Here is a 22,907-nt window from a genome sequence, read left to right as displayed (position 1 = left end):
ACTGGTAGTGTAATTGTACATGTATATAGGGTAATAATGTCCATCTCATTCCACTGTCCTTCCCATCCCTACACGCCCTCCACTCCTCACTCCCCTCTGCACAATTTAAAGTTCCTTCATTCTTACCTGCCCACCCACCCCCATTATGGATAAGCATCTGCTTCTCAGAGAAAACATTCAGCCTTTGGTTTTGGGGGTCTGGCTTATTTTGCTTAGCATGATATTCTCCATCTCCATCCATTTACCTGCAAATAACATAATTTCATTCCTCTTTAAGGCTAATATTCCATTTTGTATATATACCACATTTTCCTTATCCATTAATCTGTTGAAGGGTATCTAGGTTGGTTTCATAGTTTAGCTATTGTGAATTGAGCTGCTATAAACATTAATGTGGCTGTAGTATGCTGATTTTAAGTCCTTTGGGTGTAAATCAAGGAGTGGGACAGCTGAGTCAAATGCTGGTTGAATTCCGAGTTTTCTAAGGAATCTCCAATACTGCTTTCCATAGTGGCTGCACCAATTTGCAGTCCCACTGATATTGTTATGCTTGTATTAATTTAAAAAAATGTCTTGAGATATTCCCAAAGATAGCTTTGGTTTTCTTCATGGGTAAGAGTATTCTTAATATGAATGAATCAGAAAATTTGCAAAATTTACAACTTTGAGTTAAAAAAGAAAACCTGGTTTCACAATGCAGTATGAGAGGTAGTAGTGATTTTAATATTAAGGAAATATTTTGTGAAAACCAATATGATATCTGATATACTTTAATCAGATATATAAAATAAATTTAAATATGTTCACTCTATGTTTATCTATATGTCCATGTAAATTTCAATATACTCACTACTATATATATCGATATTACATTTATACACAAACACACACACATATGCACATATACATATTAAAACAGAATTAAAGGCCAATGGTGCTATAATATCAGGCTCTATCAGCTAAATTATTGTGAGCAGTGGATTATTTGATTGACAGGGAAAGAATTAATGAAATCAGTATCGTTCCTTTTGCATGTTGATGCAAAATGTGCACTGTGCCAAGTGCGTGCACTCAAGAGTTTGCAATTAGAGCTATAATCACAGGTAAGTGTGTATAACTCAGAGCGAATCCATTCTTTTCACCAAAGTGCATCCTGGAGCATCTTTAGTTATTCTTATAGGGATAGGAAAGATGATGGAGCGAAATGGACATCATTATCCTAGGTACAAGTATAATTGCACAAAGGGTGGGTTTCTACTTCGTGTACAACCAGAAAATTGAAATGTTGTGCTCTGTTTGTGTATGATGAATTGAAATGCATTCTGCGGTCTTGAACAACTAAGTAGAACAAATAAAAAAATTATAAAAATTACTTAGAAACATAAGGCTTTAGTGTGGGAAACACAGGGTTAAATGAGGATATGGTAAGAAATATAGATTGAAAACACCCAGATTACATGAAAAATCTAATCTGGATAATGATGGGATATTCGGTCAAAGGTAACTGTAAGTGTAAGCATCGAGTTATGATGCTTACAAAGTAGTTCAGTAAAACTTTTACAATAATATCTGAGAGAAATACTACCAAAAGCCGTTTATTTGTAATAGTCAGAGTTTTGATTTTCAACAAGAATATTTGGATAATATATGTTATGGTTCCTAGATTCTTGGAACTGAGTTTTGCACAATCATATAAAAATTAACTTTTCTTATTTTTATCCTCTAAAGTTAAAAACAAAATAACACAAATAGTTGAATTATTATTTGATAAGGGAATATTGTGAAATGGCCAAATGTTTCAGTAAGAAATAAGAGGTTTTTGCTTGGTAGTTTGCATTTTTCCCCAAAAGGCAAATATTTATTTAGGTAACAACTAAAATCAAAGTAATTTTTTATAAGCACTTGAGAAAATGCATGGTTTCCCACTTCATACAAATATCTAAGAAAATTCACTAGTATAATACTCATTTTTTTTTCTTTTTTGTACTGGGGAATTAAACTCAGGGCCACTCAACCATTGAGCCAAATCCCCAAACCTGTTTTGTATTTTATTTAGAGACAAGGTTTCAATAAGTTGCTTAGGGACTCGCTTTTTGCTGAAGCTTGCTTTAAATTCTCTATCCTCCTGCCTCAGCCTCCTGAGCTGCTGAGATTACTTCACCTGAATAACAATCAAATTTTTGAACTTCTTCAAATTTAATGGTGGTGACTCAAATTCTTCCAAGGATCCTCTACCTTCTTTAGAATTAGATTTTTCTATTACAAGGTAAATAAAATAACAATAGCAATACATTGACATTGAAAAGATGCCTAAAATTGTCAAGTAATTTCATAGTGTTTTGTTGTTGGTGGTGTTAAGATCTGCAATGTGTTGCTGAAAATATGTGCCCCAGATGCTTGATAATTCACAAAGCACATTCACAAACATTGTCACTAGGATAGGTACCATCACCCTTAATTTATATGAGGAATAAAACAAGTGTGGTTAAGTGATTTTTCCTTTGGTCTCAACTCTGTTATAGAAGATGAGTTAGGTCTGATAGTCTTTGGATTCTACATCCCATGGTCTTTTCTAATACTAAACAGGGTTTTAAACATGTTTGTAATAAAAAAGTAACCCTTCACAGGAAATGCCTATTTCAATTTGATTTTACATTTTTTAGAGAGCTTCATACATTTCAAGTGCCACTATGTCCCTCAGCAGATTTGATTCTCAAATCAACTTAGATATGGTTAAAACCTATCTAAGTTAGAAAATTAAAATACACTAAGTGGCCAAGTAGCTTCTAACAGTCAATATGGGATGTCCTTACAAAAGTGACTTCTGCTTTCCTTAGTGCTTTTCTGTGGCTGAAAACAGAATGGAAGCCTTTCTTTAAGCAGAGTAATAGATTGTGGAGGTAAAATTCAGAAATGAGTTGGACTTTACAGATTTTTTTTTGTTTTAATGTTTGAAGTTCATAGCATCTAAGTGCTCATATGGAAAAACAGAGAAGAAGAAAACAATATATCTCTTAACTACACATCATTCCCAGAGAAGAAGTCTCAGGCCAACTGTGACAATAATGTAAATCAATTGTATGTAGCTTTCTTCATGTTCCATCTGTAAGGAAGACTTTGTATCAGAGTTCAACTTTCTCTCCCCATAAATCTAGTCCCCAATGTATATTTTCCCTGAGAAGCTTAGTCAGAATTGTATCTCCTATGTATAAAGTCCTTTAATAATTTTTTCTATGCATGTGAGACATAGCTCACTTCATGGCAAAGTCACATACTCCTTTTCATGCATGCAAAAGGCATTCCATTGTGGACTCTTTAGTTTCCAATTTTGAAAACTATATGTTTAACATCAGCTATTGCCTCTGCCTCAGTTAATTAATGATGACTGAATTTCCCTCTTTTTCATCTCTTTCAAGTGAAACACAGCTTGCTTCTGAAAGGAACTAGTTTCTGATTGCCTTTCTTCTATTGTTAAGAATATTCCTTAGGATAAAATGTAACCCTAGAGGGAAATGTCTACATTTGTTCAGCAATTTGCAAACCATCCTAGTACATGGAAGGAAAACAAAAGAAAACAAACAAACAAAATAAAGCAAACCCACATTAGAGTTGATGGCTTTAAAAAACGGGAGTCTGAGTGCCTGTAATCCCAGCAGCTCAGGAGGCTAAGGCAGGAGGATCACAAGTTCAAAGCTAGCTTCAGTAATTTAGTGAAACCCTAAGCAACTTATCAAGACCCATCTCAAAGTAAAAAATAAAAAGGGACTGGGGATGTGGCTCAGTGATTGAGTGCCCCTGGGTCCAATCCCTAACACCAAAAATGAAATAAAATGAAATAAACAAAAAAAATGGAAAAGGGAGACATTGCTGTTATATGAAGAAAAAAAAAAGGTATATGATTTTTTTGTTTCAAATTAAGGGAATGCATCACCCAAATGGATAGCCACTTAGCTGGAGAGTACCTGTGCTACATCAGGATAGAATACACAGGGTAGAATTTACAAAAAGAATTAGGTAGAAGGGATTTCAAATTGCAGTCATTTGAAGTGAATGGTTTCTAGAAACAAGCAAAGTAGAAACAAGAAAAAATTTATGTATGTGGGTCGGGGTGTTTACTGGAAGGTCACTTGTGGATCTCAACAAGGCCTGAGCAAAAGTGTATGCACAATTCTTATAGCATCCTTTCTAGCATCAAATGCTCGATGCCAAGTGCAGGGGATGAAGAACATACTGGTATTGCATAGTGCTGATGGGCAAAAAAGGAGGTATTTATTAATCCATTCATACATTCATTCATATGTCAAATTTTTATTGGAAATTGATAGGCAGGCTCATTTATAGGCACTGGAATTAAACAATCAATAAATGTTCTTATGAAGCTTACCTACGAGTATGTGCAATAGATAAGGTAAATGGAACAAATACTATTTTCATGTCAATAATAACTAAAATTAAAAGAGGGCAAAAAGAGTCTCAGGGTTGCAATTTTAGATAGAAGGCTAGGAAAGGAATCACTGAGAAGATGGCATTTGACTACAGAAAAAGGTGAAGAAGAAAATCATGGGGATACCTAGGAAAGAAGCCATCCATTAAAAGAAATAAGATGTGGAAGAATGGAAGTGGATTGCCATATTTGAGAGTAAGCCAATTAGAGTATATTCAAAGATGATTTCAGAGAGGATATGGGAACACCACAAGGTAGAGTAGGGAGGAGTCTGAACAGGTTTGAACTCTTTTGAAAAGGATTCCTCACTTTTATTTGAAGCAAAAAATTAAGCCATTAAAGAATTTTGAGCAGAAGCCAACAATAATCCAACTGATGATTTAGTAGGATTATGTTAGCTGTGCCTTTGGAATTAGACTGAGAGAAAAGAGAAAGGTCTTCTAAGAAAGACCACATAGAGAATATTAAAATGATCCACATAAAGGAAAGGTGAGTTTGGATAAGATTTGCTATAATGGGGGAAATGAGTGTGGCCATACTGTGGATAATTTCTGAAGGTAAAGATAAGTGGATTTACATTACCAGAATAGTGAGTCTCTTTTGTGCAGCTATTTTAACTATTTGATATATAATAAGGAAATTTGAAAAAAAAATGAGAAATATTGTAACAGAGGCACAAAATCCTAGAGTGTTTTAAAAGAACATGTGATGGTACACTTTGCAATAGCTGTTGTAACTAGAAATGGATATAGTATAATAGTGAATAAGGGCGTGACTTGCCTAGATACGTATATGTGGGTTAAAATTTTAGATATTGCAGTTATTATCCATGTGGCCTTTGATCCCTCACTTAAAATATTCTCTTCATCTCCAAGAGAAGGCAGTGCTACTAATATTTCAATGTCATTCTGAATTGACATGATCTGAGTTTCTTATTTCAATATTTAGACTATATTGAATGCTGGCTAAATATAAGCTATTCATATTGTAATTATAATTCATTCAATTGATCTTATAAAGGACTTTGTTGTGGGCTTTGATGGTAATGTTATGTCTTTAAGGGTTTGTGTTAGAACAAGGGAGAACTCTACACTTGAAGTTAAAAGTCCGAGGTTCAAATGTGGTCATTTAACTAGCCTTAGAGTTTATAGATATCAGAGCTGTTCAGGTCTCACAATTTAAATGCAAAGTTTTTTTATATTATGCTATTAATTTCCAAGGAACATGTGTTGTACTTGAACAAGACTTCAAAACCCTACATAAGTAGGATATCTTATAGTAAGTCCACCAAATCTATTCTCAATTGCTCAGATATCTTCAAGAATAACTAAAGAAATAAATCTCACTTTTTGGTACAGAGTTAACATTTCTAAATCTTGTTGGCATATCTTCAGCAAGCCAAGCTGGAGACTCAGAAAATTTCAAGTTCAAAACCATTTGGATGAATCAATATTGACTTTATATCACTCAACTAAAGCTGTAATTTCAGAATTATATATTGGGGCAAGTTTCTAGAAATAGTATTCATTGCAAAATCTAGGAATTTTGTTTTGATCATAGGCTGCTGCAGATAAAAAATAAATAAATTACTCATTTGCACTAGTAAGATATTTTAAAATACAGTTCCATATTAGTTATGGGGACCAGATGAAATAAAGACTTACTCAACTATGTACACCAAGGCCACCCCTTAACTACATTTATAACTCCCTGTACATTACTAAATATGGTTAAAAATAAATCCATTCATGCAGAATAGGTTTTTGGAAGCTGTGTAATCAGAGAACACGCTCCTAACTTTTGAATAAAAGTGGGAACCCTTGACCAAACATATTAGTATATGTACTTCATCATTGGATGAAAGTGTATTCACATTTGAGAATTCCAGTGGCTTTGATGTACTAAAATGCAGAAGACCAATATCTATCTATTCCTTGCTGGCAGGGTTCTTCTCTCCCTCTATCTCTATATACACACACATAGACACATATGTAGTTTAGAAACAAACAAAAACTAATTCTCATTTCATACAACTGTTTACCATTTTGAGGCATTTGTTTTTAATTTATGTTGGGGGCTATCATAAATCAGTTTTGATTCTCTCTGTTAAGAAAGAAGGAAGTCTCCAGTGCCATCATTGGAAAGCAGAACCCCTCAGGAAGAAATGCATTCCCATGTACTTCCTGTGCAGAAGTGACTTACAATCAACACTTGTGTGCTGCCCATGCTCCCCTCATTATCAAGTAGCCAAGACATCACTGGAACACTGTGGCACCTCAGTAGGATTTGTGAGTGTATGGAGCATTCATATAACCTTCAACTACCAGAAGAAATTAATTTTGTCAATGAGAAACTAAGCTTTGCCATGCCTGTAATACCAATGACTCTGGAGGGTCAGGCAGGAAGATCACAAGTTCAAGGTCAAACTCAGCAATTTAGTGAGACCCTGTCTCACTGGGTCCCTTAGGTCAGTGGTAAAGTATTCCTGGGTTCACTCTCCTGTACCAAAAAGAAGGAGAAGGAGAAGGAGGAGGAGGAGGAAGAGGAGGAGGAGGAGGAGGAGGAGGAGGAGGAGGAGGAGGAGCAGCAGCAGCAGCAGCAGCAGCAGCAGCAGCAGCAGCAGCAGCAGCTTAGGGCCGCTGTGAACAAAGATGGCAGATTCTAAAAATAATGATACTTTAACTTATGCTAGAATCTGAGAAACTGGAAAGAAAAATCAATATAAAAAAGATATTTATTTTCATGTCTGGATAATTAAGCACATAAAAATACAGGGTCAAATAGTTTCCTTATTCTTAAAGTGACATTATGGTAATCATTTGAACTTAAAATGGAGATAAAGAATTGTATACCTCAATACTTTCTAAACTGTCTTCTTCTGAAGTTTAACTTTCTATGAAATGTCGTATTAGAAAGTATACCTGCTATCTTCATGATAAAAATAGAAACATTAAACGAATATAACTACAAAAAATGACCATATTTGTAAAATAACAGGATCACTCTGGTTATGCTTGGTTTCCAATAGAATGAAGAAAACAAAAAAGAGAGCAAACAGTCTACAAATACATTGTTCTGATTTATAAAGAACATAAGGGGCAACTGAAAGAAGGGGAAAGAAGAAAGATGTAAGAATTATGGCTTCAGGTTTTTTTTGTTTAATTAAATTTGGTGGTATACACACTCTACAGACTTTTTTTTTCTCATCCAAAAAAGCAGATCTGTAAAGCCCAGGCAGCGTAAGGTCACCTAGACATAGAATTCTCTCAGAGACAACTACAAATTGCGGATAAATATTGTTGAGGATATTGTTATATCTTCCCATTTTTTAAAAGTTCAGAGTCTCAGATTTTATTGTATTCTTCCACCAATGAAAAGAGAAAGTTATGTAGGGTTAGGATTCTTTAATACAAACTTTAATGACTGAAGATATTTGCTAAATGCTCCATGCATAACAGAGGATGACAATTTTGTTCTGTCTTAAATACACATTGTTAACTGCATACATAATAAGTAGCAGCTTGAATGGAGCTGCCTCAAGACGGAATTCCTTTTAGCCCAGAATAAGTGACAAAAACATATTCACACTTCTTTATTGTTTTGTTTGTAGCTGCAACATACTATTTCATACTCCACAATGAAAATCAGCTTTGAGCAGAAGGTATTTTTATTACATGCAATCTCTCAATGATCCCAATATAACAGCAATTAAATCAAAGACATTCAGAAAGCTGTAAAGGGTCTTAGAGTATTTTGTAGTCTACCTTTCTCCTGTTATAGAATCAATAATGGCTCTGAGAGGTTTATTGACAGACTTAAGGCTGTTGAGCGGGAGAAATGGAAAGGAGAACCCATGAGTCCTTGACTTACTATTTTGTTTTATTAAAATTTGTCCACTACTTATTGGTTTCCCTAGCAACAACCCAATTGCTGATGCTTTTAGGAGCAATATAACATGGGAAAGAAGGCATTGAGGACATCATATAGAGAAACTCCTGTCATTACCTTTAAATGCAAAAGCAGATTGCAGGAGCTGGAGGCCAGACTTGTAGCTCAGCTCTGAAGAGCACAGTTGATGAACAGAATCAGCTCAGCTCCCAGTGTGGCTTTTTACCTTCATGTATGTTTTCCTTTAAACTTGTATTTTTTACATAATGCACTTTTTCATGTGTTGGTGTGATTTTTAAATAAAATGTAAACCACTTGTAATGAATAAAAACAAAAAGCACTGCCTGAAGAGTTGAATAAAGTCATTCTGACTCTTTCTGTGCATCCTCCAGTGCTTTGTCCCACAAAATGGAGAAAATGTGTTTAAGGAAGCCAAGATGAGATAAGGAATTACTGAACTATGAAAGAAGGGGGGGATTATCTATCCTAAAAAATGCACATTTCTACATAGTAACTTGGAAGAAAATAATAATAATAGTATTAGTCAGAGGGTCCAAGTGAGATATTAGGTCATCCACATTAAGAAGAAAACAGTAGGGAAAATAAAATCCACTTACTGGATTTTGGGGAATATAAATTAAATCAGAAGAAAAGAATAGCCAAAAGGTGAGTAAAAAAACTTCTAGTGATATGCACAATTTTCATAGATGTTTAGATATATACCAGCTACTAAGAATAGCTTTCTAAGATATTCAGTTGACAAGCAAAATGAGAATCCATTCAGTTAATTGGGAGTAGTGCAATGATCTAATGGAGATAGTGATCGTGGATCTGGGAATTGGGAGTTATAACAGTCAGGACCCTAATAATGTTTCAATTCTCCCATGTATAGGTGAAAAATAGATATCCCAAAATGGTACCTAGTTTTCTAAAACCCAGGGAGTCATACCGTGACACATCTGACTTAGAAGATATAAAAAGTATACAACCAAAAAGTGGTTCAGGTACTAAGGATGATGTGCCACACACACACTGAGACAGCAGGAAGAAATCTATTATTCATATAATGAGATTTTTCTTGGGGTAATTACACAATATCTTAAGCCAGTCCATAACTGGCTTGAAAGAACAATCAAGGCTTGAATTGTATTGCATATAGGGCTAGGGTGAGGGTTCCCAGGAACCAGCCAGGGTTTTATGGCACACTAGTATCTTTAGAGTTCTTAAAAGTTAGCACAAATTACATGACTTTAAAACACAGAAACTTCTTCTGTCATTATTCTAGGGTTCAGAAGAGGGAAATCATGGTGCCAGTGGAGTTGGTTCCTTGTAAAGGCCTGAGAGAAGCACTTCTCTGTTCCTCTCTACTAGTTCCTTTGATCCTTGTCTTTGCTTGGGTAGAAGCTGCCTTTCTGCTGCTGCTGCCTCTGTCAGCATAGGACCTTCTTCCCTGTTCCTATGCATCTTCTCCTCTGATAAAGACTCCAATCATATTGGATAAAAGGAGCACCTTAATGTAGCATGGCCTCATTTTAATTTAAGTAATTACATCTTCAAAGGCCTTATTTCCAAATATGTTCACGTGTTGAGGTTCCAAATGGACATTCATGTTGGGTGGACACTCACATCCAGTATATATGATAGGAACTTCTTGCTGGTACCAAACAGGACAATTTATAGAATTTTTTACTGATTTGTTCAGCGATGGAGCAAGAAGGAAAGAGGGAGAGATGGGAATTCTGAAGCTGTCTCCAGTTGGACATCAAACATCTAGTCAAACTCCTTATTGCAAAAAGTCTTCTGATTCCTCTACAAGTTAATTTCTTTACTTATATAACTAGATTTCTCAAGATAAAGAATGACCCTAACATAGATCTTTCAAATTTGAACCCTCATGACTATACATGAATATTCTAAAATGATTAATGATGCTCATTTATCTACAAGAGCTGCTAACAGTCTGTTGTAGTTAAACATGATCTTATGTACAATCATCCCAAGAATATAGAATTCAGAAGAATTCAGAAATAATTTCTTGGTACATAGATCACATAATTTAAGAAATTATTTCTCCATATTACTAACCATCTGATGTTGAGAAAGGTGAATATAAAAATAGATGAAACAAAACAGGACCCACAGGAAAGGTTTTGAGATATCAAGAAAGAATGCAATTATAAAACTGTGATTTGAGTTAGGGAAATATTCTCAGAAATATCGTCCAGACCCATTTAATTCAATATGTGCAATAACTTACACCAGAGTCAGGAGCAATGTTGAATTGGTAAGTTCCTTGATTAGGACACCAGAATAAATCTGTGCAAATTCCACCTCTCAGGATAGCTGTGGAACAGTGGTTCAGTAGGGCTCTAGGGCCTTGAGATCTAATACCTGCTTTATATAGCAAGTGTTTTATAAAACCCTTCCTTTTCTATCTTTTAATGAAATGTGTAATTAGTGTTATCTACCTCATATATATACTATTTATAATTAGAAATAAATAGGTATCTAACTATAATAAGAGGAAAGTAATTTTTAAAATTTGTAACTGATATGTAAATGGTTCAACTCTTCCACAGTATAAAACATAATATACCATGCAGATGCCTCCACCAACAAATAGAGTTGTGATAATTAAAAAAAAAAATGCAAATTCAATTCCATAGTCTTAGTGGATTAAAAATCCTGAATGAATTACATCTGGTGTATATTTTTTGGAAATAATGACCAAATCTTGGAAAGATCTGAACAGAACAGAATATAGACTTTCTTTGATTTATATGTTGGTTTCATTCCTAGAAAAGTTCATGCATATTTCAAGGTTGCACTGGGAGCAAGTTTGGATTTATAGTAGGCCTGTCCTCCTGGGTCTTTCATGGAGTCCCATGCCAGAGCAAACTGAGTTTGAGCCATTATCCGGCCTCTGTGGTCATAGGCTGCTGACATTGAAACAGGTTGCATAGTGAGGAAGATAAAAAGAAAGAAAGCTTACACAAGTATTTTAATTTGTATTAAAAACAGAATTAAACTCCATGTTTAGATTATTATAATGCATTTTCTTCAGCTGTTTAGTATCTGATGCTACATCTATGTTAAGCAACTTTCATTGACAACCCAAAATATCCCTAATATCCAAAGTGTCCCTAAAACCAAATAGAACAGATCTCTTTAAATTTCTGAATTTATACAGAATGTGTGTTATCTTGTAGAGCTAGTGATTACTTGCAAACTTTAATGTAATTTTTGAAAAGTACCAATTACAACCAATTTTAACAGGCTCTGTCAGTCATAGAAATTAAAATGCCCTCAGCTTTCTAACTTGGTAGATTTACTTAATGTTGTGAAAACATTTCATTCCACTGAGAAAAGAAGACTAATGTTTGTTGGGGTTTATTTAAATCAAATAAAGATTAAGGTCATTTGTAAATATGAAGGTGGATAATAGCAAGATGACCCAAATTGCTTGAAATAGAGAAATGGAGGAAAATTTCTAGCCTGATATTTATAAAACTAATGATCAGTATCAATATTTAAAAATTCTCTTTTGTAAAGGGATTGGGAATGGAGTTCAATTTGGTGGAATACTGTGTGCTGGAACTATACTAAAAGCTTAACATGAACATATACCACTGACTTATGGATAGTTTAGAGAAATATATAGCCAGAAATTGCTCTGCACTCAGCATACACTATAAACTATTATGTTTATTCTAGATCTCAAATTTAATAAAAGATTGCAACATATCCAGAAAAAAATATAGCAAAATAATCAAAAGGCTAAAAATATATGTTTTGTATGTATGTGTACATATGCACACTCGTAGATTTGTATGTGTATCCAGACCACTGATACTGAAAAACTACAATGTTTTACTATCTTATATTCACAACATTTTTTACTGTGCACATATTAAACTTTGTTTACAAGTAGATATTTTAATAATTGCTCTTTTTAAGTTGTATTCAACAAATGTGTGTGTTGTTGATGTGTACAGTACAGTATTGTTTACTACAGCAGATCCCTACAACTTTTTCATATTGCATGACTGAAACTCAGTCTATTAAAAGTCTTCTCATTTTCCCCTTATCCCTAGCTCCTCAGGACAATCATTCTACTTTCTGTGATTAGAAAATCCTGTCGGTTTGATAACTTCAGATACCTTGTCTAAGTGGATTCATATGGAATGTCCTTTTCTGACTGTATTATTTCTATTAGCGTAATGTCCTCAAGATTCAATTATTTTGTAGCATATGACAATATTTTCTTCCTTTTCAAAGAGGAATACTGTTCCACTGCAAGCATATACCATATTGTTTTTATCCATTCATGCAGTAATGGACAATTGGTTTGTTTCCTTCTCCTAGATGTTGTGATAATGTTGCAATTAATATGGGGGTGGAAATATCTCTTTAGATTCTGATTTTAAATATTTTGAAAAATACTCAGAAATAAGATTACTGAATCACACTGTGATTCTATTTTAGTATTCTAAAGAAATTCTGGATTATATTCCATAGTTGCTTTATGAAACAAAGTGTCGAAAGGTTCAAGTTTTTCTATATTCTTGCCAATGCTTGGTATGTTCTGTTATTTTCTCCTGTTGTTTATCAGGGTCATTCTAACACAAATGAGGTAAGATTTTACTTGTGATTTGTATGATTCCCTATATGATTAGTGATGTTGTACACTTTTTGTATACTTGTTACAATTTGTACTTCTCCTTTTGAGAAATGCCTATTAAAATTCTTTGCCAATTTTTTCATTGGGTTATTTGACTCCTTACTATTGAATTATTTGAGTTACTAATAGATTTTGGATATTACCCACTTATAGATGCATGATTGCAAATATTCTCTTCCATCCTGCGGGTCGTCTTTTCCCTCTTGATATTTACATTGCTGTGCAAAAACTTTTTAGATTGATGTAGTTTCATTTTGCTATCTTTGCTTTATATTTTGGCTGTGCTTCTGGTGTTGTACCTAAAATATAATTTGTCAAGTTCAATGTTATGAAGCTCTCTCCCTTTTGTTTTCTTCTAAAAGTTTTATGGACTCGGGATTTATCTTCAAATCTATTATCAGTTTTGAGTTAATTCTGCTGCATATTATAGGATATAATAAAATCCATTCTGTCCCACGTGGATATACAGTATTTCTAAAACCCTCTGTTAAAGAGATAATCCTTTCCTCACTCTGGAGTCAGAGTACCCATATTAAAGATCATTAAGCTGTATAGGCACTCTGGATTTATTCTTGACTCTCTATTCTACACCTTGGCTACATATCTATCTTTATGTCTGTGCCATAATCTTTTGATTACCATAGCTTTGCCATCTGCTTGAAATTGGGCAGTATGAAGCTGCCATCATTTATTCCTCTTTTCACGGTCTCAGACTCCTGTTCTGCCATCTTCCTCTTGTCACTCTGACTTATATTCACATTCTCACATTGAATATGACATAAGATTAAATCATAATCCTGCAGTAAACAGTAAAATGCTTATATTTACCTTTGCTTCCCAAAGCACATTTAACTGATCTAATTTGAAAGCTCATTTCTTCCTTAAAAAATCTCTTTGACTTACCTCTTTTTGCAGTGCTGCTCTTCCAGGGGACGAGGAGCCTCCCTGTGTCTAAATCCACCTCAATTGCCACACACACACACACACACACACACACACACACACACACATTGCTCTTGACACTCAGCAATTGTAGTTTTCCTATCTCCCTTTCCTCTTTACTCCAGTTTCTTTTAGTTTTCCTGAACATTGAGTATTGTCTGGAAACTCTATGAGCAAAGAGTAGCAAGGGTCAGGATCTGTGAGCAAATGCCTTCCTGCAAGAGATGGCACATAGAAATAATTCAGGAAAATATGATTATACACATTCAAGTGAGGAAATAGCTTAGTCTCTTTTTCCTTTTCTTCTTTTATCTTTATTTGCTTTTCTTCCCTCATTCCACCTCTTTCCATCTTTTCTTTGTTCCTTCTTCTCTCATCTTTCTTGATCATACTCTCTCATCTAAGATTCTTTCTCAAGTTGAATATTTGTTAAAACATATAACAGCTTCATATTGTTCATTTTAAGATACAAAATACTTTTCTTTTATTATCAGGTTATGAGTTGTTATTATTTTTAAGTTCCATTTTATAAGCAATTCATTAAGATTATCAAAAGAGTGAATAGAACATAAACTCAAATCGGACTTTACTACAAGTCACCTACTCTTTCCACTATTAAAATTATGTGAAATGAGTTCTCAGTGAAGAAATGAAGGGATTTCTTCATGTGTAAATTGTGAACTATATTGATTCCTATGTACATCTTCTTAAATGTAGGAGAAATTCATGTGATATGCTATTGTACTCAATGCATCATAACTGCTCAAAATATCACAATATGATTTAAAGCTATATTAGAGGAGAACAGTGAGGGAGGTACTCTATGTGTCCCAGAGAAGAGAAGATGATAGGAGAAATTTATGGTGCTTTGGGGAAGCTATTATACTGAAAACTTTCTTAGAGAAAACTTTCTTAGAAAACAACGTTTTAGATACTATTCATCTTTCCAAAAATTCTTTTTGTAGATATTTAGATTTATTCCCTAATATTGCAATTTTAATTTCAGGCTGGATATTTAAATTTGGATATATATTTCCCCTCATTTTCTATCTATATGTGTTTCTGTGTGTGATCAAGTTGTAAAATATGATATATTTTTTATTTTGTAATATCCATGGACAAAACAGAGAGGATTCAAAGATTTTTTAGTATTCTCAGCAAATATATACAGGCTGCTTATATTTTGAATTATTGGACCAAACTTTTTGAATATTGATGTAATTATTTGTTATCTTTAATTTTTGTGTCTTCTTCTGGACTTTTTGGGGCCCAGGTCATGAATATCAACAAACATGATCAGAAGGATATATATATATATATATATATATATATATATATATATATATATATATAATTTTATTAGCTACTATATATATATAGTAGCTAATAAAATTTAGTGGCAAGTAACATATAAAAGCTCCAATTTCCACTTAACTTCCGGTTTGCTTCGACCTGTTGTGGCTTGAGAATCTAATAATCATTTGATTGAAATGTGACTGGGTTATAAATGAATTGTTTTTTAGTGAGGGATTTTGGTTCTCCTCTGTGTGGTAAAGTGAAGCAACTCAACACGGGTCTTTGTCTTATTCTAAGTTTTTCATCACATTCTAGAGAATTGAGGTTGCCCCGAATCTCTGTACACAATCCATATCCGCTCACAAGTCTGCATTGACATTTAGCCACCGTCTGCTCTGTACACGAGCTTTGCGTTTTCCATAAACTCTGCTAAGATCTGTATTGAATTTTCTATATTAGCTTTCCAAGTTTGCATCTGCACACCTTACATGTGGTATTGCTGGGAATTAAGCTCACTTGAATATTAGGACAGGAGCCAAAGCAGTCATATGATGGGACTGAAGCACAGGAAGCCAGTCTTGGCAGAAAGTGGCTCTTTCCTTGTCTCCTTTGGCAAGTGCTCAGCAACCCACTTCAGCTCACACATCAATCTTCACATGAGATTCCTTTGGTGATTATCAAAACCCATTGCTGATGTAGTTTTTGAAGGAATAATTAGGCCTCGGTGGCTTGGTGTCACCAAGATGGCATATTTGACGTTCAAATGACTGCATCTGCATTGCTAGTAATTGTCCTCAGACTCACGCCCTCTCCCTTCTCTTCCCTTGCCTTGGACCAACATGTAATATCCTTTATTAAGAATTACTTTAGGGGCTGGGGATGTGGCTCAAGCGGTAGCACGCTCGCCTGGCATGTGTGTGGCCCCGGTTAGATCCTCAGCACCACATACAAACAAAGATGTTGTGTCCGCAGAAAAGTAACTAACTAACTAAATAAATAAATATTGAAAAATTATCTCTCTCTTTAAAAAAATAAAAGAGTTACTTTAGGGTTTCAAGTTCAAGATCTCTTGATGATAAGGTTATATTCTAATCACCTTTTTTCATGTTCCTATGAAGAATCCCTTTATCTTTGATTTTTGTGTGCCTACCTTTTCATGGGAAGTGGATGGGATGTCAGACAAAGGCAGATTCAGGACTTCTGGGGACCCATGTCCAGAATAATATCAACAATCATGATCAGAAGGATATATATGATGTAGCCAGTAAAATTTAGTGGAAAACACTTTACTCACAGGGTTCTATGAAAATGCAACACTGTGTCTGTTAGTTTGCTTAACTACTACTCCCAGCTGGAATAAACTAGACTTGTTTTAAGATCTAGTCCTCATGTGGATGGACACTGCCCATCAACATCCTTAATGATGTCTTTTTTTTGTTTTCTCCTTGTACTTCCTTCCAATACACCACTTCCTGAGGAATTGATATTTTCATCCCCATTTCTCTTCCACTTTTTAATTTTCTTACCCCTTTTTCATTTTTTTTTTCTATCTTATGTGATAATTTAAGACTTTTTTGGGGGGGAAAAACAACTCCCATGGTTACAATCAGTGTATTTATTATTTGGCTAAAAATATCCAACCTTTGGGAGACTAGCACTCATTTTCACTTTGGTTCCTTTCTCATGAACACAATTTGCACACGTGGATTTTCACCTGTATCAAAGCTATAAAGAATACACCATCTCCAACTGGGATTTCAAATGAGTTTCTCAAGAAGGAACCCACAATATTTGTACCTGTTAAAATATTTTGTGAGACCAGCAGGATACAAGAACAAAGCTCTTTTAAAAGTTACCAAAAGTTAGTTTACTTAGTAGCTCTTCTTTTTTTGAGTGTTATGCTAGCTGTACAATTTTATATGCCAATGTAGAATCATTCTCAGAGAAATAAAATGGAACTTTGTTCATTATTAAAATAAAATATGCTCTAATATATGTATTTTTATCATAAAAATCAAGATCAAATAGAATCATATCAAGTAAATCAAGCATACTCATAACACTTCTGTTTATTAAGACCTTGATGGATTAGACCTGGATCCACCCATTAAGAAATTTTGGAGATATATGAAATTACCAAATGATGATGATGATAATGATGATAAGATGAAAATGAGGCCATTAAAGCTAAATAATTAGATGTGCCAGTTGAGTGATTTCTGAACCTAGTAGATCATTAGTAATCACCTGGACATTTTTTTCCTACTAATACAGATTTATGGGCCGTACTCCAGACCAATTGAATCAGAGCCTCAGAACTTACAGACATAGTAATAACACATTCAGAAATATGCATGTATAAGTCTAATGATCACCCAGATGGGAGAATTACTGATAGGGATAAAATGGCCTTTGGTCCTTTAGAAAGGAAATAGAAATGGCTTTGTACCCATAAAGAAGGGCATATTTGGCTACTGAAGAACTGATACTATTTGGATAAGCTGAGTATTAAAAGGGCTGTTCTCAGCTGAAAAACTATTTTAAAAAAGTAAATGGAAAAAAGGTGAGAAGGTAAAATATATCAGAGAATAATAAAGAGACTAGATTGATAAGAATTAATGCCACTTGGTGAGAAGAATAAAGCTAGTACTTTAGATGAAGTCTAGATTGATGGGGACCTAGAGACCATGAAAGGGAAAGAAGGAAGGATTTAATTACTTGGACACCATTGCATATTTTGCTGTAGGCTTATCATTAGGAAAGCATAATTTTTGAAAGATTTATCTCTAAAACTTGAGAAGCTACATTGTAAGAGAACTGATACTAATATTGGGGTCTACTTAATAGTCCTCTACAGGTCAGATTAGTAAAAATCAAACTTGCATGTCTAAGTCATGCACTGAATAATTTTTATCTTGATATTTCTATGACCTTGCATATGATTTTCCATGTTATGCTCTCTCTCACACACACATGCACATACACACAAATATGTATATACACACGAGCTTATGTTGAAATGTTCCTGAATATATGATGGAATCTAACATGAAAGTACATGCATTGAATGAACAAAAAGAAGGTGTTATTATTAATTATCTCAAATTTCTTATTTATTTATGGGGACATTCTAGTGGTGGCTATGGGGAAAAAATAATATAGATTAGGCCTTATAGTGCAACCAGTTTTCCATGGGTCCTATTAGACTTAACAACACAATGGCTCTCAAGAGAAATAGAGCAGAATTAGTGGAGGTGTCCAGAGCATTGAGTGCAGACAGCCAGAGATGTCATGTGAGAGATAACCCTGCTGGACAAATAATTGCTTGGCAAAATGTCAGCAGTGTCCTCCTGAGAAACAGTAAGTAAATAGTTCTGAGTGTGGGCTTGGAAGGAGGCAGCCCTGGTTTTGAATTCAAGGTATATACTACAATTTCCTGTGATACCTTGCACAGCTGACATAAATAATCTCTGTATACCTCAGTTAACCCTTGCTAAAGGATGCAAAAATATCTATACATGGAAGTATTGTGGGGATCAAATAAGACAGTGGCTCTAAATGATTTAGCAAAGTCCCTGGAACATATTATGTAGCTAAGAGAAAGTATCAATATCAGTGGACTTGGATGGCTGTAGTCTCTGAATTGAGCCCAAATTCCAAAGTAAACCTCAAACTTCACGTTTATTTTAGGATGATTTTGTTCTTCCTAGCACAATACATGCAGATATTGGGCTTATGCAGACCAGTTATTGAGCATCTGGTACTCATTGAGAACATACTGGTCTAACCACTTTTGCTTTTCTTCTACTCTAAACCTCTATAAAATCCTAGGAGCTGAAATTTCTTGGTCACTTCTTTGTTGGACCTATATATCACTTGACCACCTACCAATGCTGCCCTTGTTCCCCAAAAGGCATGTTAGACACACTAAGCAAAAGTTCTTCTTTTAGTCATATTTCTGCTTAAAATCCGAATATTCTCTTCTACTCTGATATATACAGCACTTCTATCCATATCCTTTCATTTATTTATTCATCATTTGTCCCAAGAAATATTTATTGGATTCTTATTATATTCCAGTTTTCACTGTAGATATCAACATTACAGCTCTGTTAAAAACAACAACAACAACATGTATCTCTCCTTACTCAGTATTATTCTAGTGGAGAACAAACAAGAAACAACTTAAATAAATAGCAAGAAGTAATTTCTGAGAGGCAGACATGGTGAACTGAGTAAGACAGGGTACTTTGTAACAAGGCAAAAGAAAAGAAACCAATTTCTGAGGAAGGCTTCTTTAGGGATATGTGTGCTGAAACTTGAACCATGGAAGTCAAGGTGTGTGGGTGGGGAAAGGAATGATTTACAGGCAAGTATCTGTAGCCCTGAAGGTTCAAGATACAGAGAAAAAAAATCAATACTGTCATTAAAATAAAGTAAAGGAGAAATTGTAGACAAGGTCAACAGTATAGGCAGAAGCCCACTCATACATGATTGAGGGGTTTGGATTTTGTTCAAAAGCCTGGAGCAAATACAACTCCATCTTCATTCCATTATTTCCCCAGTATGATCTGCTTTAACTTGCTGAGGGTCAAAGAACCACCCCATGTTTTCATTTTCCCATCAATCCCTCCCCCACATGCAGCCCACAAGTCCAGAGCAAAAATGGATTGCAGAGGAATGATCCTGTGGCCATTGTACTGCTTTCATTTTTTCTTCACACTGGCACCTCCACTTTAACAACTTCCCTATTCAAAGCCAAAATAGACCTTTGAGAGTATGGACATTTCTCCAAACACTAAGAATGGAACCACCACATGACCTAGCTATCTCACTCTTTGGTATATATGCAAAAGGTTTAAAATAAGCATACTAAGATAGCCACATCAAATGTTTATAGCAGCACAATTCATCATAGCCAAGCTATGGAATCAACTGAGGTTCCTGTCAGCAGAAGAATGGAAAATGAAAATGTGTTATATACACACAATGGAGTATTACTCAGCCATTGCTGGCAAATGGATGGAACTGGAGACTATCACACTAAGTGAAATAAGCAAGACTCGGAAAGCCAAAGAGTGAATGTTTTCTCTGATATTAGGAAGCTAGTCCAAAAACAAAGAGGAAAAAAGAAAAAAGAAAAGGGATATGAGATTCCATCAAAATAGAAGATCATCAGAGTAAAGGAAGGGGGTTGAAAAGGAGGAATGAGGGATGAGATAAAGGGAAGAACAAAGGAATGAATGTAACCTAACTTTCCCATGTAAATATGTGAATATACTAAAGTGAATCTCACCATTATGTATATCCACAAGGCTCTAATTAAAAAGAAAAAAAAACTAAGTAAATCAGCAGAAAGATCAGAAGAATAAAAGGAAAGGAACTGGGGAAGGATTAAGGGAGGGGAAGGGGAATTACTGGGGAATGAATTAGAGCAAATTATATTCCATGCTCTTACGATTATGTGAGAATGAATCCTAATGTTATATATAACTTAAAAGAATCAATAAAAAATAGAACTTTGAGAAAATATGTAACCAATAGGAAAAACACATATATACCATTTTATAAGAAGAATCTGGCTTATAATTAAAAAAAATATGTAAATATAAAATAAAGGTGCCAATTCTATAACAAATTAAAGGAAACAAGAATCTTTGGATGTGGGATTATTAAGGATAAGCTTCATAAGATGTGTTGTCAGAGATGATGGATTTGAATCACAATGAAGGCAGTATAGACCATCCCAAGTGGCCTTTCTGATAATGGACAGCTTATTATGGTATGACCTTTCTCACCTGGCATTATCAGCTCACACCTTCTGATGTGCCAAGTATCATCCTACGTCCTTTGCCCAAGCATATACAACAGACTGGTTTTTGACATGTCTACTCAAAATAGGATATTTCTTTTTCCCCAAAGCTAGAATCGTTATAATAAAAACACGTTACTTAAAATCTGCCATTTTTATGGTTACAGAATAATTTTTAGTTTTTAGGGTCTTTTTTTTCTTTGTTATAAACCCTAATGTGATTGAATGGAAGATGGCTAGAAAAGCAAAGGTGCCTTTTTTTTTCCCTTTCCTAGCTCATGGGAAGAGAAGAAAAGTGATTTTTTTTTTTAGTTTCATCAAGAAATATCCACTCAACATCATTAAAAATAACCAGACTTTCAAATGTCTTGTATGGCCTCTTTTCTCTAAGGAATAGTTGCTCTGCTACTTCACAGGGAAATGTTGAAAAAGCACCTATGATTGACAAATGATATTGGACTGCACTCTGAACCATGCAATCAAGCAAATTAAAAATGCTTTCAAACATTAGTTGATGAAGCCTTAGAGTAGTCATCCTGACTTTGTGCATGCTCATAGGCATTATGGCACTAAAAACTTTTCAGAGAAAGCAGACACACATTGGGGCTTAAATTAGCTCATGTTACTAGACATGCATTGACCAAAAATCTCTTTTCCTTACCATATTATGGGGAAACTTACTATGATGAACTGGCTAGGTCAACATGGACCAGTCTCATCAACCAGGGCAAGAGCCATAGTGGTTGAATTTGCCAAATCAACTCTTCTGAAGCCCCAGTAAAAATTGACCTTCCTCCTGTTCTTATTCTACCCTGTTCCTTTAATGAAAAAAGCTTGAGAAACTAAATCTATGGAAGTGACGTTCATCCTTCCTGTTGGACATTCCTCAAATCACTGTTGCATATGTACGATTGTATTCTATGAAAGTTAATACCTCTGACTTAAAAATTGTGGTATATTCTTGGTCTTATTCCAAAAGAACTAAAACCAGCATATTATAGTCATACTTGCACACCAATGTTTCTAGCACTGCAGTTCAAAATAACCAATTTATGGAGTCAATCCAGACGCCCATCAAAGGATGAAAGGATAAGTAAACTGTGGCATATATGCACAATGACATTTTACTCATCCATAAAGTAGAAAGAAATACTATCATTTGCTCATGATGGATAGAACTGGAGAATCCATGCTTAAGTGAATAAGCAAGAATTAAAGTCAAAAATTGAATGTTTCCTCTCATATGTGGAAGCTAGAAAGAGAGGAAAAAATGAAGTTTTTAAAAGGTGTTCATGAAATTAGAAGGGAGACCAAGAGAGTAGAGGAAGGGAATTGAGAGACAGGGAGTAGTGGAGGACATGCGGAAGTACTACATACAAAAATGTAGCAAATTATGCTATGTCCATGCATGAAGATACTACATATATAAAATATATACATATATATGTGTGTGTATATGTGTATACACACATGTACATATACAATTGTAAGACATAAACTAAAATAATAATAATAATAGCGGGGAGATCAGAGTAGAATAAGATGATCAAGGAAAGGAATGGAGGAGGGAAAGAGGAGGTAATGAGGAATAAGATTCATGAAATTATGTGCATATACAGATATATATATATATATATATATATATATATATATATATAGCAAAATGAATTGTATCACACTACTTTGTATAATTGTAACACACTCATAAAATTGGTGTAGTGAATACTCAGAGTAGGTTAATGTCGAGACAATAAAGACTATGAAACTATGAAGAAGGTTTAGACAAACCTCCCAGGATGTGGATCTTAGGTGTTTGGGAATATGAATAGAAAAAATCACACAAG

General features: G+C 34.5%; 1 protein-coding gene and 1 non-coding gene across 11 annotated transcripts in view; both read left to right on the top strand.

Annotated features, from left to right (window-relative positions):
• Lrrc4c (leucine rich repeat containing 4C) overlaps positions 1–22,907 on the top strand; it is a 1,168,074-nt gene that overhangs the window by 702,266 nt on the left and 442,901 nt on the right. The window lies entirely within an intron of this gene.
• On the top strand, positions 11,166–11,297 carry LOC124102122 (small nucleolar RNA SNORA42/SNORA80 family). The gene has a single exon (XR_006854806.1). It is a non-coding gene; the product is annotated as a small nucleolar RNA SNORA42/SNORA80 family (small nucleolar RNA).

This window comes from Marmota monax, unplaced genomic scaffold (genome assembly GCF_021218885.2).
Source record: "Marmota monax isolate L192 unplaced genomic scaffold, Marmota_monax_Labrador192_F-V1.1 WCK01_AAM20220418_F8-fsc00047, whole genome shotgun sequence".
NCBI classification, from domain to species: domain Eukaryota; kingdom Metazoa; phylum Chordata; class Mammalia; order Rodentia; family Sciuridae; genus Marmota; species Marmota monax.
The sequence above is the reverse complement of the archived record's forward strand: the minus strand, read 5'-3'. Positions and strand labels throughout refer to the sequence as shown.